Source organism: Chionomys nivalis, chromosome 17 (assembly GCF_950005125.1).
Source record: "Chionomys nivalis chromosome 17, mChiNiv1.1, whole genome shotgun sequence".
Lineage (NCBI taxonomy): Eukaryota > Metazoa > Chordata > Mammalia > Rodentia > Cricetidae > Chionomys > Chionomys nivalis.
The window spans coordinates 19,264,455-19,277,021 of NC_080102.1; the positions used below are offsets into that span (position 1 = coordinate 19,264,455).

Consider the following 12,567-nt stretch of genomic DNA (forward strand, 5'->3'; position numbering starts at 1 on the left):
GAAGCCAAGTTCATCTGTTAAACCTTGCATTTAAAAATAAGGGAATTTTACCACAGATTGGCTAGAAAGCTTTTCAATCTGCCTTTCCACTTATGCTGGAAAACAAAACAAAACCTTAATAGTTATCTTTTAAAAAAAAAACTCATAGAAAATTGCCCCTGGTATCCAAGAGTTATAGACACAGAGATGGCAAAGTGTAAAAACAGACACAGGTAAGTAGAGCACAGGAACGCACACGGTGACCTTCCCGCAGGAAGAACTGCGCTCCTGACAGAGGACAGCCTTCCCAAAGAGCAAGGCTTTGGGCTTAGCCTTAAAGCACTGCCCATTGTAAGCAAGCAGGAGAGGAGAAATGGGGAATGGTTCCTTCCCATAAGATGTAGCCCAACAGTCATGAGATGAGACTAAGTGGGGCAGGCATTTATGCAAAGGGTGAGGAAGGCAGAGTGATACACAACAGGTCTCACGGCTAAAGCTGGGTGTGCGGCAGATGCATAGCAGGGCCAGAGGTCAGTCTGGAACAAGGTACTGAAATCCACTTTGGTTGAGGAGTGGTAGGGACATGCACTGGGTGTCAGTGCCCAAACAAAAGTGAAGGACATTTGCACGAGAAGGCAAGAGCAGTGCTGGTGGCACGCTGGTGACAAGCAGAATCGGTGACTAGAAAAGAGATATATTAACACTAATAGCAGTCACGGCTCCCTGTCCTTCTACCCACTCTTCTGCAATGCTCCCTGAGCCCTGCTACAGCTGCCCCACTACTACTGACGGCTGTCACTCACTCCCAGCACCCTGAACAATCAGGAACATCTGCATGAACCACCACCTGACAGAGGAAGCAGCTTCTCTACTAAGGCTGGGGCAGCATATACAGATAAATATTTAGAAAGAAGTTTGACAACATGACCACTTAGCAAAACAGTATCAATAAGTTCTCCCCTTGGGCCTATGACTTCTCAAGACTTGGGGTTTCCGTATTTTCAGTTCCAGGCATGACTTCAATCCTGGGGAGCAGGCCTCAAATCCAATCAAGAGAGTGGTTGATTGCCCTATAAACTGTCCTGCCTTTATTGTACCTGTAGGCACAACTTGACCTCCCACCCCCACCCCTCACTCCCCAGCAGCCTTCTAGCACCGGGAAAGGTAGATAGCAGCTAGAGAGAGTTCTCTGGTTAATTCAAGATTGATTTCACCAAGTCCTGCAACCAATGTGGCATCTTCAGCAAAAGGTCTTACAATCTAGTGTGACAGGTAACATAACAGGAACATCCGCTATGTATGGATGACTCTGGGGCCTCCCTGGCTAGTAACTCATAGGGAGACGGCCTGTACACAGCACTGAGATATTCACTAATAAACTGTCTCCTGGGAGCAGTACTGTTCACTCATGTAGTGGTACCTCTGTTCAAATGCCCCTTTTTCCCCTTTTAATTGTATTTTTAATGAGTCTACAAACTAGGAGGGTCTCTAAGATTTCTTCACACAGCCTTAGTTTTAGTTAACCCTTCACCAATACCTCTTCTCCTCTGGCAAAATGTTCTTGTTTGTAGGAAACACACACCAAAGTACTCTGATCGCAGTGAACACTGGCTGTACAATACAAGCTTCAGCTGCCTGCAGTCCTAAGAGAGGACTCTCAGCAGCCACGGTCTGGGGGAGCGGGGCGGGGGGGGCTGAAGCTGGAGAATACTTATTTACCTAAGGCTCTAGACTGCCCAAAACCATCTACTGTCAACAGCCCCGCTTCACAGAAGCGAGACTGAAAACTCTCCACCACCTCAGAGCAATGAAGAAGGGTCGTCCCAACTCTAGAACTCGCCCCAGGGGCAGCTGAGTCTTCTCTTCAGACTTTATTCCTTTCCCTGCCAAAGCTGGGCCTGGCTCTCCCCTTCTCTCCTACGGTAAGGACTGCAGCAACAGAACCCAATATACTTCTTGCCTGTTATTCTTTGTCGCACAGACTGCTCCCAAGGTTCTGTAACCTATGACTGAGACAACAGGGCTTCATCCCAGGAATTCAATTCCTAATGATTCACGGAAGGGAAAAAATGTTTATTGAACAATACTTGGAAGTCTGTAAATGTGAGCTTGTACCAAAAAATTCTGAGTAATCAAAAATAAGTGCAGAAATCACAGGAGGAGAACAGCACTTTCAAAAGGCAGATGAAAATGCTCTGTGTCTGGAGACATATTCCCTGACGAAATGCTTGACTGGGGAGTATGTTCTAGGCAACAACAGGAAATAAAATAAAATGAAATAAAGTAATCCAACCACACATCACTTAATAGGAGCACATCTGAGAAAAGCGCTGTCGGGGAATTTCAGTTGTGCAAACGTCACAGAGTGTATTTAAACAGTGATTCTGTCACCAGGAAATTCCGAGTTTCTGGAGCACCATGGTATATACGTTTCACCACGGCCACGGTTTGAGCATAGCCTGACTGATTTCCAAAGGTGTGGTGGGCCCTAGGGTAGTGCTGCTGGGGGTGGCAGAATCTCTCTCTACAAGGCCTTGCCGGGCGATGGTGGCACATGCCTTTAATCCCTTTAATCCCAGCACTCTGGAGGCAGAGGCAGGCGGATCTCTGTGAGTTCGAGGCCAGCCTGGTCTACAAGAGCTAGTTCCAGGACAGGCACCAAAGCTACAGAGAAACCCTGTCTCGAAAAACCAAAAAAAAAAAAAAACAAACTACAAGGCCTTGGCAATACACCCTAGAAAGGGACTATGGGAACCTGTGAGATCCAGGGTCTGTCTGTCTCTCATGCACATCCTTCCTGCCCTGTCCCTGACTTCCTGTCTGGAGACTGTACCACTTATGCCTCTACCCACATGCTAATGGCTTCCACAGGACTCCCATGAAGGAATGCAGTCACGAGGCAGCTGCAGGGCTTGAACAGTTAGGCTTCTCAAGACTCTGACTCCAAAACTCCAGGCTAAGTTCTATCTTGTAATAAAATTAGCTGTCTCAAGTATTCAATATAGCAGTACAAACCTGGCATTGGACACAGCATCAGTATGTGGCCTCTGTTATACATTATTCATGCTTGGTAGCTTCAAAACCATGTTAACAGGTCATGTTTTCTAACGTCTTTAACTGGCAAACCCCTTCAAACAGAAAAAAAATCTAGGATAATTTCTTTAAAATATCAGACCATTTGCACATGCAAATATAAAATTCTACCACTTTGTAAAATGTACCACATCTTATAGCATAATGATGATACTTGTTTATACTTCTCAATTCAAATGTACCTACATTTACTATCTGCATGGTTTCGATTTCCTACTACCTTAAAATAAACAATTTTTTAAAAGTTCTAACCTTTGTTATTTAAAATACAGTCCCTGAACCTGTATAACATGGAAATCCCTGGGAACTCACGAGGAAGTGTAAAGCCTTTAAACCTACTGAGACAGACTCTTCATTTATATCCTATTTTCAGATAACATACATATAATAAACGCTGTTAAAGCAAGTCTACTTTCCACGGAAATACCGAGAGCTACAAGAAACATTACCCATGTCTATAATGAAATAAGACCAAAGTCAATTCACATTTAAATCTTATTTCAGACCCCTAAGAATGGCAGTCCAGGGCAAGCAACTGGAACCTTGTCAAGAGCCTACAAGGGCAGAGGAGACATTAGCAGTTGTTTGCCTGGGATGAATGAAACCGTACACCATTAAAAGAGTCCAGCTAGAGCAGATGAAGAGCAGGCAAGGCAGCGTGAAGGCTGATGGGAGTGCAGAGACACTAGGAGTCTGCCTGCATCTCCTTGAAGATTTCTACTCAAAATTATCCACAATGAACCCAAAGTGTTTCTGACGATGGTCGCCCATAACATATAGTGTAACTCCACAACACCGTGCTTCTGACTGCCACTCAAGGCCAACAAACGAGGCTCAAATCCAGGACTACTAGTCCCATTTCCCCATCTTCCTAGGAACACAGACAGAGAGCTATGTGAATTCATGTCTCCCAACCAAAGGGCACCGGATGCCCCCGAAGTTTACTTCCATAGCTTCTGAGTCTGAACTGCTCATAGCTGATAATTTATCTACATACAAACTATACATTGCTCACTTTTCCTACACATGGTGCAAATGTAAATGCTGGCAAATCCCACTCTGCCTATAAGCTTCTCACCAAGAACAGATCCCACCTGCTGAACAGCCACACATTTTCTACAGAACGCTGCCAAAGAGTGTGACTCGTTTACATGTGAAATTTAAGTTTTTTCATAATAAAAATTCTTACTTTTCAGTTTTCCTCAAACAGAGTAGATTGCTGAGATTACAGCAATGGAAGATGGCCCTCAAGACGGCTGCCTACAAGGTCACTTTTATTGCTGGTTCCAGGAAAAATGTTAAAATACCCTGCTATGAAGCCATGTTTCGAAGGATAGCACAATTTGCAAATAAATTGAGGGTTGGAAAGGGGTAGAGACAGAGAAAGACAAGATATCTGAATTTACACAGCTTGGAAATTACGTCTGTGATGAACTAGAATCCTACTCAGGAACCATCTGTGGAAATGAGCCCCACGGGGTAAAATCTAGCCCCACAGCTCCCTTCTGTACCCCAAGTTCCCTTTACAGAGTCAAACCCTTCCTTATCTGTGTTTCATTTTTAGCCAACTAAATATGGCCACTCCCCGTGTGACCATCATAAACGCCTTCTGAAACAGACTCTGCTCCCTCTTGTTCTTAAAGCCAAGGGACACCCCCACCCAAGTGCCCCTGTCACCATCAGAACTGCCCGATCACCCACTCGTCTGAAATGCTCTCTTCGTTACTTAGCTTTCAAATCATATTACTGCTATTTTTCCATCTCCGTCTAGACATCCGTAGCCATCTACTTCTGGTTTTCCTTCCTCTCCCCATCCAGGAAGCACTGGTGCATCTCAGAACGACCTCCTAGGAGCTTCTCCTTTCACTCCACTCACTCTGAACGCTAGTGTCCACTGAATAGCTCTCCGTAATTATCTCACAAGCGCACAGTTTACAGAAGGCTGTGAATGAACTCAAACACTAGTGTCCAGACTTCTCCAAACTTCTACACAATCTTATTAACTACACTGCACACTGAGGTCCCTTACTGACAAAGTAATGATGCTTGTGCGTGTGTGTGTATTGAATATGTATTTGTGCACATATACAAAAGACAGGCTAAGTTATGGTACCAGCTGGGTATGGTAATGCAGGCCTACAATGCCAGCACTTAGGAGTTTGAGGCAACCCTACCTCCAAAACGCAAGCAAACATACAAAAGAGATAACATTGGCAAGTATTGATTTTAGTTTTGGGATATTTGTATATTCATCCCAATATAAATATTCAAAAATGAAGAATAAGAATTGAAGTTTTAAACCCAGGCAAAGCAGGGTTATAACTCAAATAGGACACGCAGCTTGAAAGATCTTGGGCAAAGCACCCTTAGCCTCTGTTTGTTAATCTAAAAATAAAGAAAACATCCTCCAAGAATAGTAAAGAGGGTAAGTACATGAAAATTCAGTTCAGTGTATCTAGCAGCTACCCAGTAACCTACACACAGCAGTAGTGAAGACATGCCTATAACAGCAATTCCTGTAACAATAATACACAACAAAAACCCAGAAGTTACCTGACAAAATTCCAGACTGACTTTTAAATTACAGACTTTTTTTAACATGCTAAACAGTCTATCCTCAAATTCAGAAGGAAAACAGGAAATCTGATCTAAGCCAAGAACATCATTCTAACTTAAATTTCTAGCAGCTTAAAGATTCATAAAAAGACAACTACTTTTTGGGTGTTTAGAACAATGACAATCCAGCCATATCCTAGACGGTATTAATAAAAACACTCTCAAGGAAATCTTCCCTGAGAAAGCTGTGACTGGATCTATAACCAGGTGATGGATGTTACTGGTTGGCTAGAAAGACAAACGAGTATTGGTCCCTGAAATATCAATCAGAATTAAACCTTCTGCTGGGGGGGGGGGGGTGGAGGGACATGGGTTTTATTTTACTAATAAAAGAAAAATAAATTATAAGCACTGTGGAATGGTAACGAATAACAGAATGGCACACAGTGGAAACACCAGCAGAAATGCCAGAAGCACACCTCCTCACAGAGCAGGAAAGAGTCACCAGGAAAGAATGAGAACAGAGCAGAATGTGTGAGTGCCCTGAGGGCTGGGGGGTGGAGGGAGGTGGAAAGCAGGCTAAGCCCAACATACTTCACTCTCACTACGACTGTCTAAACACCTAAAACAGCTGTGTTCCGCAGGTATTTGGTATAATGACTAGTATGTCTACAAATAGAAGTAGGCTCAGAGAAAATCATCATACCAAACTACAGTATGGAAGGCCTCTAGCATTTAGTGGAGGGTACACTGTACACATTCTCACACTTTATCTAAGGCAGAGAAGGGAGTATGTTCAAATGTGTAGCACATCAAAAGTCAGAAGAATAAATGTTTCATAGTTGCGAATTCTTTTTACAAGAACCTCACATTAATTGGACTGTTTGAGGTAATTTTAACATGTAACTACTTGTTACATGATTATGAGCCTTAAAGAAGATATAAAGCAGTAAGCCAAAGACATGACTGAAATCCTATAAAGCTACATACTAATTAATTCAACTGACTAGAATAATATGTTAATAAAATCTGCACTCAGGGATTTGGTCTGTTTGTTCCAGTGATTTTATAAGCAGGCACGCCACAGGAAAGCAGACAAGAATGTGATTATGCAAACATCACTATTTTTAGAAAAACTAAATCTCTACTAAGAATGACTTAATATCAAGTCATACCCAACATTCAAGATCATGCAACTTCTTTCAGTTCCATGCAATTCTATTCATGATCCTATAAATCACTGGTTTTATAGTGTTCCAACTCTCCTATCCACAAATTTGTTCATTAAAAACTTGCTTGCCATAATTGCTATAGAAGAAGAAGAGGAGAAGGAGGAGGAGGAGAAAATACCAAATAGTAAATCAAAGAAGAGTGACATTTGATTTATTTGAAAGCCATACTTTTTAACTTGCTAATGTTTTGAATTTAGTTAAATGAAGAAACAACACAATCAAGGAAAATAGTTATCAATAAAGTTCATTGATTAGACAGATGACAAGTTCACTAATTAGGTTAAGAATTATCCTCAGGACACAAATTGCTGCAAAACAAAACAGTGAAGTCGGGCAGGGGCATGTGGCGAACAGCAAACATGAAGCTAATGAGAGGAGAGACAAGTCCCAACAGCTAAAGAAACCTTTTCAACGTTTCATATAAATGACGTCTCTCAGCCAGATTTTGATAAGCCTCTTTCTGCAAGGTCCCACATTCCCTACCATCCAAGAAACATTTAGCTACACTTAGAGACATTTTTGGCCAACATAGCTAGGAGAGTGTGGAAGGGGGCCACCAGCAAATGGTAGGCACAAGAGGGCTGTTTAATATCCTATGAGACAGCCCCCAAAGCAAAGAATTATCCAGCCCAAAATGCCAACACCTAGAAAGTGGTAAATCCTGATAGAAAGAGAGGAACACTGTGCATCTCAGCAGCTAAAAAGAATCACTGTAGCAGTACCTGGTATGGGAACCAATGTTCAAAAGGGGATCTTACACCCTTATAAAAAACTAACACAATGATCTGTAAAACCTTCAACAGAAAATTCATTTAATATACAGATACAAAGGAACTACACTTATTTGGCAGAATCACTCGCATAAAATACTAAGTTCTCTTTCCTTGAATGTGGAATGAGCCCTAGAGATGTGCTTTCTTGATCAACAGCATGCAGCAAGGAGGGCAGTGTGGGCTTTCGAGACTAGATCATAACAAGTCTGTAGGAAGCAGGATCAGGGGCCTCAAAGATGTCCACAGACTTATCATCCAACCTTTGAGTATGCTACCTATATAGTAAAGGGACTTTACAAATGTAATTTAAGATTTTAAGGGGAGATTATTCTGAATTATCTGGTTGAGTCCTAAATGTTGTCACAAGCTTTATAAAGAGGCATGTGCAATGAGGTTTATCCAGGGCATAATAATTGCTAATTGAAAACTAAATGTAGTCACAAGAGTCCCTACAAAGGGAAGGCACAAAAAAACAACAAAAACAAAAACAAAACAAAACAAAAAAGGTCAACTAAAGCAGAGATTCAAGAGATGGGGACAAGAGCCAAGGAATGCTAAAAGCTGGAAGAAGAGAGGAACAGATTCTCTCTAGAGACTCCAGAAGGACTGGACCTTGCTGACAAACACCTTTCAAGACTCACTTTGGATACTGAGTTGCCAAAACTCTAGAAGAGTAACAGTGTGTTGTTTTAAGCAGGAATGGGTGCTAACTTGGCACCGCAGCAATGAAAACTGACACAAAGTTTTACAGCTTCTCTCATCCATCTTGAACATTTTCTCTAGGAGCGCTAATATTACCTAAATGCAGCAGCCATTCTGAAATGTCACTCACGTGACTGAGAAAAACCTATCTCTGCCTGAGTCAGCAGTTCTAATTGGCCCAGCCCCCTGTGAGTAAACCCTTTTTGGACCCTCTGATTAGCCACTCCTGCCCTCTTGCTGAGTCCAGTTGGGGCCATTCCTCCTGCATTTCTCTTTTATTATCTCAACTAAGGCACTGAAAAGTCTTTATTCCTGTGTCTTAATTGGCATAGGAAGTGTTTTTCTCTTGGAGCAAAAGCTGAGACCATTCTAATCTATCCCAGAGGCTAGGATGTCGGCACAACGGCTTCTTTCTCATATGATCTGGAGAATAGGGAGAGAGTTTTTAAAGGCACAAGACCCCTAGGAGAACAATCTCCACGACAAAACTTGATCGTGTATAAGGACACTAGAAGTCCAGCCCAAGAGACGCCAGACTTTCATTGTGTCAAAGGCTCTTTAGGTTACTTGCCAGCACTTCAAACAGAGGCTTGGCCTACCTTAAATAAACAATCACAAAAGGGGAGGAGTGAAGACATACAGTTTAGAATTATCTAAGTAACATGGAGTGGAGTACATAAGTGGTAAAAATAAACTTTAAAAGTACACAATTACTATTTACACAAAGAAACAAAAATTGTAAGCTAATGAGTCTCCTGTTGTCAGAAAAACTGCACCATTCACCTTGAAATATTTTTTTTCTTTTCAGAGTAAAACATGAACACAGTCCCTCCCTACCACAAAATACACCGTCAAGTTTGCCCCATTTGGGAAAACCGCAGGGGTCAGCACACCCTAGGAAAACCACCTACTTGATTATGGTACCCCCCAGTCAGGCAAGTGTCACCTTGGTATATCTTATTTGCCATATGAAAAAAAATTAAAGTTTTGGATACATTTAACAATAATATTCCCTAAGAAGCTTTTTTCAAATCTCGTCTCTTATGGTATCTCTCCCAAAAGCCAGCTCTTGTCTTACATAACTCTACAGTAACTATTCATTAAACCTCAGTAAGTATGGCAATCAGCCTCCAGCACGACCTCATTGGCTCCCAATCACTGATGCAATATTCACATCCTGTAGAGGACCCTCCTACAAGGTACCACAGCACACAAGACCTGTTACTCCTAAGACTGCACTATAAAAGACTGGCTTCCAGACATCCTTCCTTCCCTGAGCACCCATCTTGCCTCCTCTATCACCCCACCTCTCCAGGAATTCTACCTTGAAAGCTACCAACCCTGTAGAAAGGTCCATGTTACAAAGAACCAACATTGCCAGCCAGTAGCCATGTGAGTCCTGCTGGGAGGGAATGCCCCAACCAAGATCTCAAAAAGCCAAAAGCTTGATTTCCATATCATGAAACACTAAGAATAAGAAAAACCCAAGTCAGTGGCTCCAGGAATCCAGAACTGTGAAGGAAACTGTGAGAGGCTTGCTCTGTGTTTCTGCATAATTTGTTTTCCAGTATTGGGTAACAACTAATACAGTGACTATTACCTTGGTTCAAAACCAAAAAAAAAAAAAAAAAAAAAATGTAAACAGAAATGTTATAAACAAAAATGAGGAAGAAGAAAGACTGCTTTAAAAATCTTGGCTAAAGCTAAAAGGCAACTGTAACAACTTCGGCTTGTCATCAGTCCTACCAAAGAGCCATCAGCAGAATGCAGCCTGCTTCTCGGAGAGAGATCCAGGTGTGCAGGTCAGAATGCGACATAAACTTCTTCAAATTGGGAAAGAAATCGGTTTTAATTTTAAAATCGATACAACCCAACTCACTAAGATAAGCAACCCCGCAAAGTCAGCCTCACGGCTGTGAACTGATTCTGGGGAGCTGCTATCTCCTCACAAATCCTACCACAGGCCTGCTGTGGCACACGAGAAAGATAAGGACCGAGCGCCAAATTTCAGCAGATCTCACGACCCATCTCAAAGAAAGATGATTTTTTTTTTTTCTTTCTGTAATGTTTCATCAAAGTCAGAACACTTCCTTGGATGATCTAAGCACCTTCCCAAGGGCACACAGGCTTTCTATAGTAAGAAACAGCCCTTTCAAGTGACTGGGTGTCATTAGAAAGGGCAGCTAGTACTCATATATTTAATACATTAGTACATTAGATAGCATTTTAAAACATCATGAAGACGGGTGAGATGGCTCACTAGGCGCTTGCTGCCAGGCCAAAGGGCTGGGTGTGATCTCATTGGGAGGAAAGACGGGACGACTCCCACTACATTGTCCTCTGGCCTCCAAAAGCATGCAGAGGCACACTCACATACAAAAATAAAATATTAAAATATAATTTAAAATTAACAAGAAACACTGAAAAAGCATAGAAAAACATGAGAGATTTTCATTGGGGGGAAGCTACATTGATTTCAGTACTAGTATACATGAGCTGCAAGCATTCCCAATGCAGTAAGACCCCTCATGATTGATCAAAAGTAACTTACTAAGTCCAGCTGTCCTCATAACTACATGTACTGGTGATGGAAACTGTAAGTGAGCACCGAGGCAGGCTAAAAATTAATGCAGCAGCACCTCTAAGTGTCACTTAACTCAAAAGGCAATGATTTAGTCAGGAGCATCATCAAAAATAGCTGGGCAAACGCCAAAGTCCTCTGGCCTATAAACAGGGAACATTCATCCACCACATCCTTTCCTAGATATTCACCCTTTTGTCTTGAACAAACACGTTTACATTACCAATGGCATCCTCAAATAACTTAAGTCATTAGGCTTTATTGATGCTAATGACCTCCATGGACTTGAGTTTCTAGGTTCTTCCAAGGATATCTAAAACCATCTTAGATTTAAAAGTACTACCTTCGTTAGAAAATGTGGCACTTCTACCTGATACACTGCCAACATGCGCAAAAATAGTAACACATGAGATAGAACTGAGCAGGTCAGGGATTGTGGAACATGCTTTTCAATAACGGCTATAAAATTATAGCCACAGGGACCTCTCTCATAACATAACATGTTGACAATGTAGAATTTCCAAGATCTTGCTTTAGAAAAGGGAAACTGAATGTTTACATAGTCTTGCCTGAGTGACAAGGCTTGACCTTCTAAGACAAGACGATCTATATTGCTTTTCAAAGAACACGTTTTTAAGCCACACATAGAGAACACACATAGACTAAAAATATGCTAGTATTCAGTATGACTTCCTGTAATACTGTGATTCACCAACTGAATTGATTGGGATGCTGCATTTTCCTGTAAAAAGCACTGTGGGTAAGCAGTGCTTGAAATTATCCACTACTTTATATTGGTTCACAATCCCATAAACTGAGAAAAAAATTAAAGTAGTTAAAGGGTATAACTAATATAAAGGCTATACTTAATAAAGTTTCTTAACTAATAAAGATAAGCCATGCTAATACGAGGTAAACCTCACTTTCCTCTCAGGCACAGGCCAATGACAAACTTTCAAGAGGCCTGGAAGACACGTTCCAAACGCATGCGCTCCACACTTCAGAACCTATGGAATGTTTATACATTATACAGTGCCAACTTCAACTACCTAAAAACTTTCCGACACATTCGAGTGTGATATAAAACAGTAGCTGTGTGTTCTGTGTATACAACAGAATTTTATGTAGCAAAAATATATTTTAAGACTTAATCCATTTTTGTCTTTTCATCTTTCGAGTCTTTTTCTGAACTTTTGGCCCTTTCACCTACACTCAAATTCTGACCTACCACATTCCGCGCTCGTCTTAAAAATATCCTATCTTAACGTGTCTGTTTAAAAATAGCTGTCCCTTCATCCTTTCCCAATTATTTTTAAGTAGACGCGTGCTCTTCATTGTCAAGCCACAGATTCCCTAACTTCAGCCACCCCAGAACTCCCTTATTCTTTCCAACTCGAAGGAAACAAAAACTGGAGTTCAACTCGAATCTCCAGGCTTCCAGGACACACACACAGTGGCTGGCTCGATACATTCTTTCCATTCCGCGAGAAAAGATTTCCTTGGGCCGGTCCACAACCAGATGCAACAATGCACAGCCTAGAGCATCCCTGATTCGGGAAGTTACACCCCTTTTGTGGGGGACATCCACGCATCTTCAAGAAAGTTTCTTTTTGCCTGCTCAGTTCGTAGCCCTTTCTTAGAGCAGGCAGGG

The 12,567-nt window shown here is 41.8% G+C and overlaps 1 protein-coding gene and 1 pseudogene across 1 annotated transcript in view; both read right to left on the reverse strand.

Moving 5' to 3' along the window:
* Window positions 1-12,567, reverse strand: part of Tmem65 (transmembrane protein 65) — a 37,339-nt gene that overhangs the window by 23,739 nt on the left and 1,033 nt on the right. The window lies entirely within an intron of this gene.
* LOC130889231 (U1 spliceosomal RNA) lies at window positions 9,141-9,278 on the reverse strand (annotated as a pseudogene).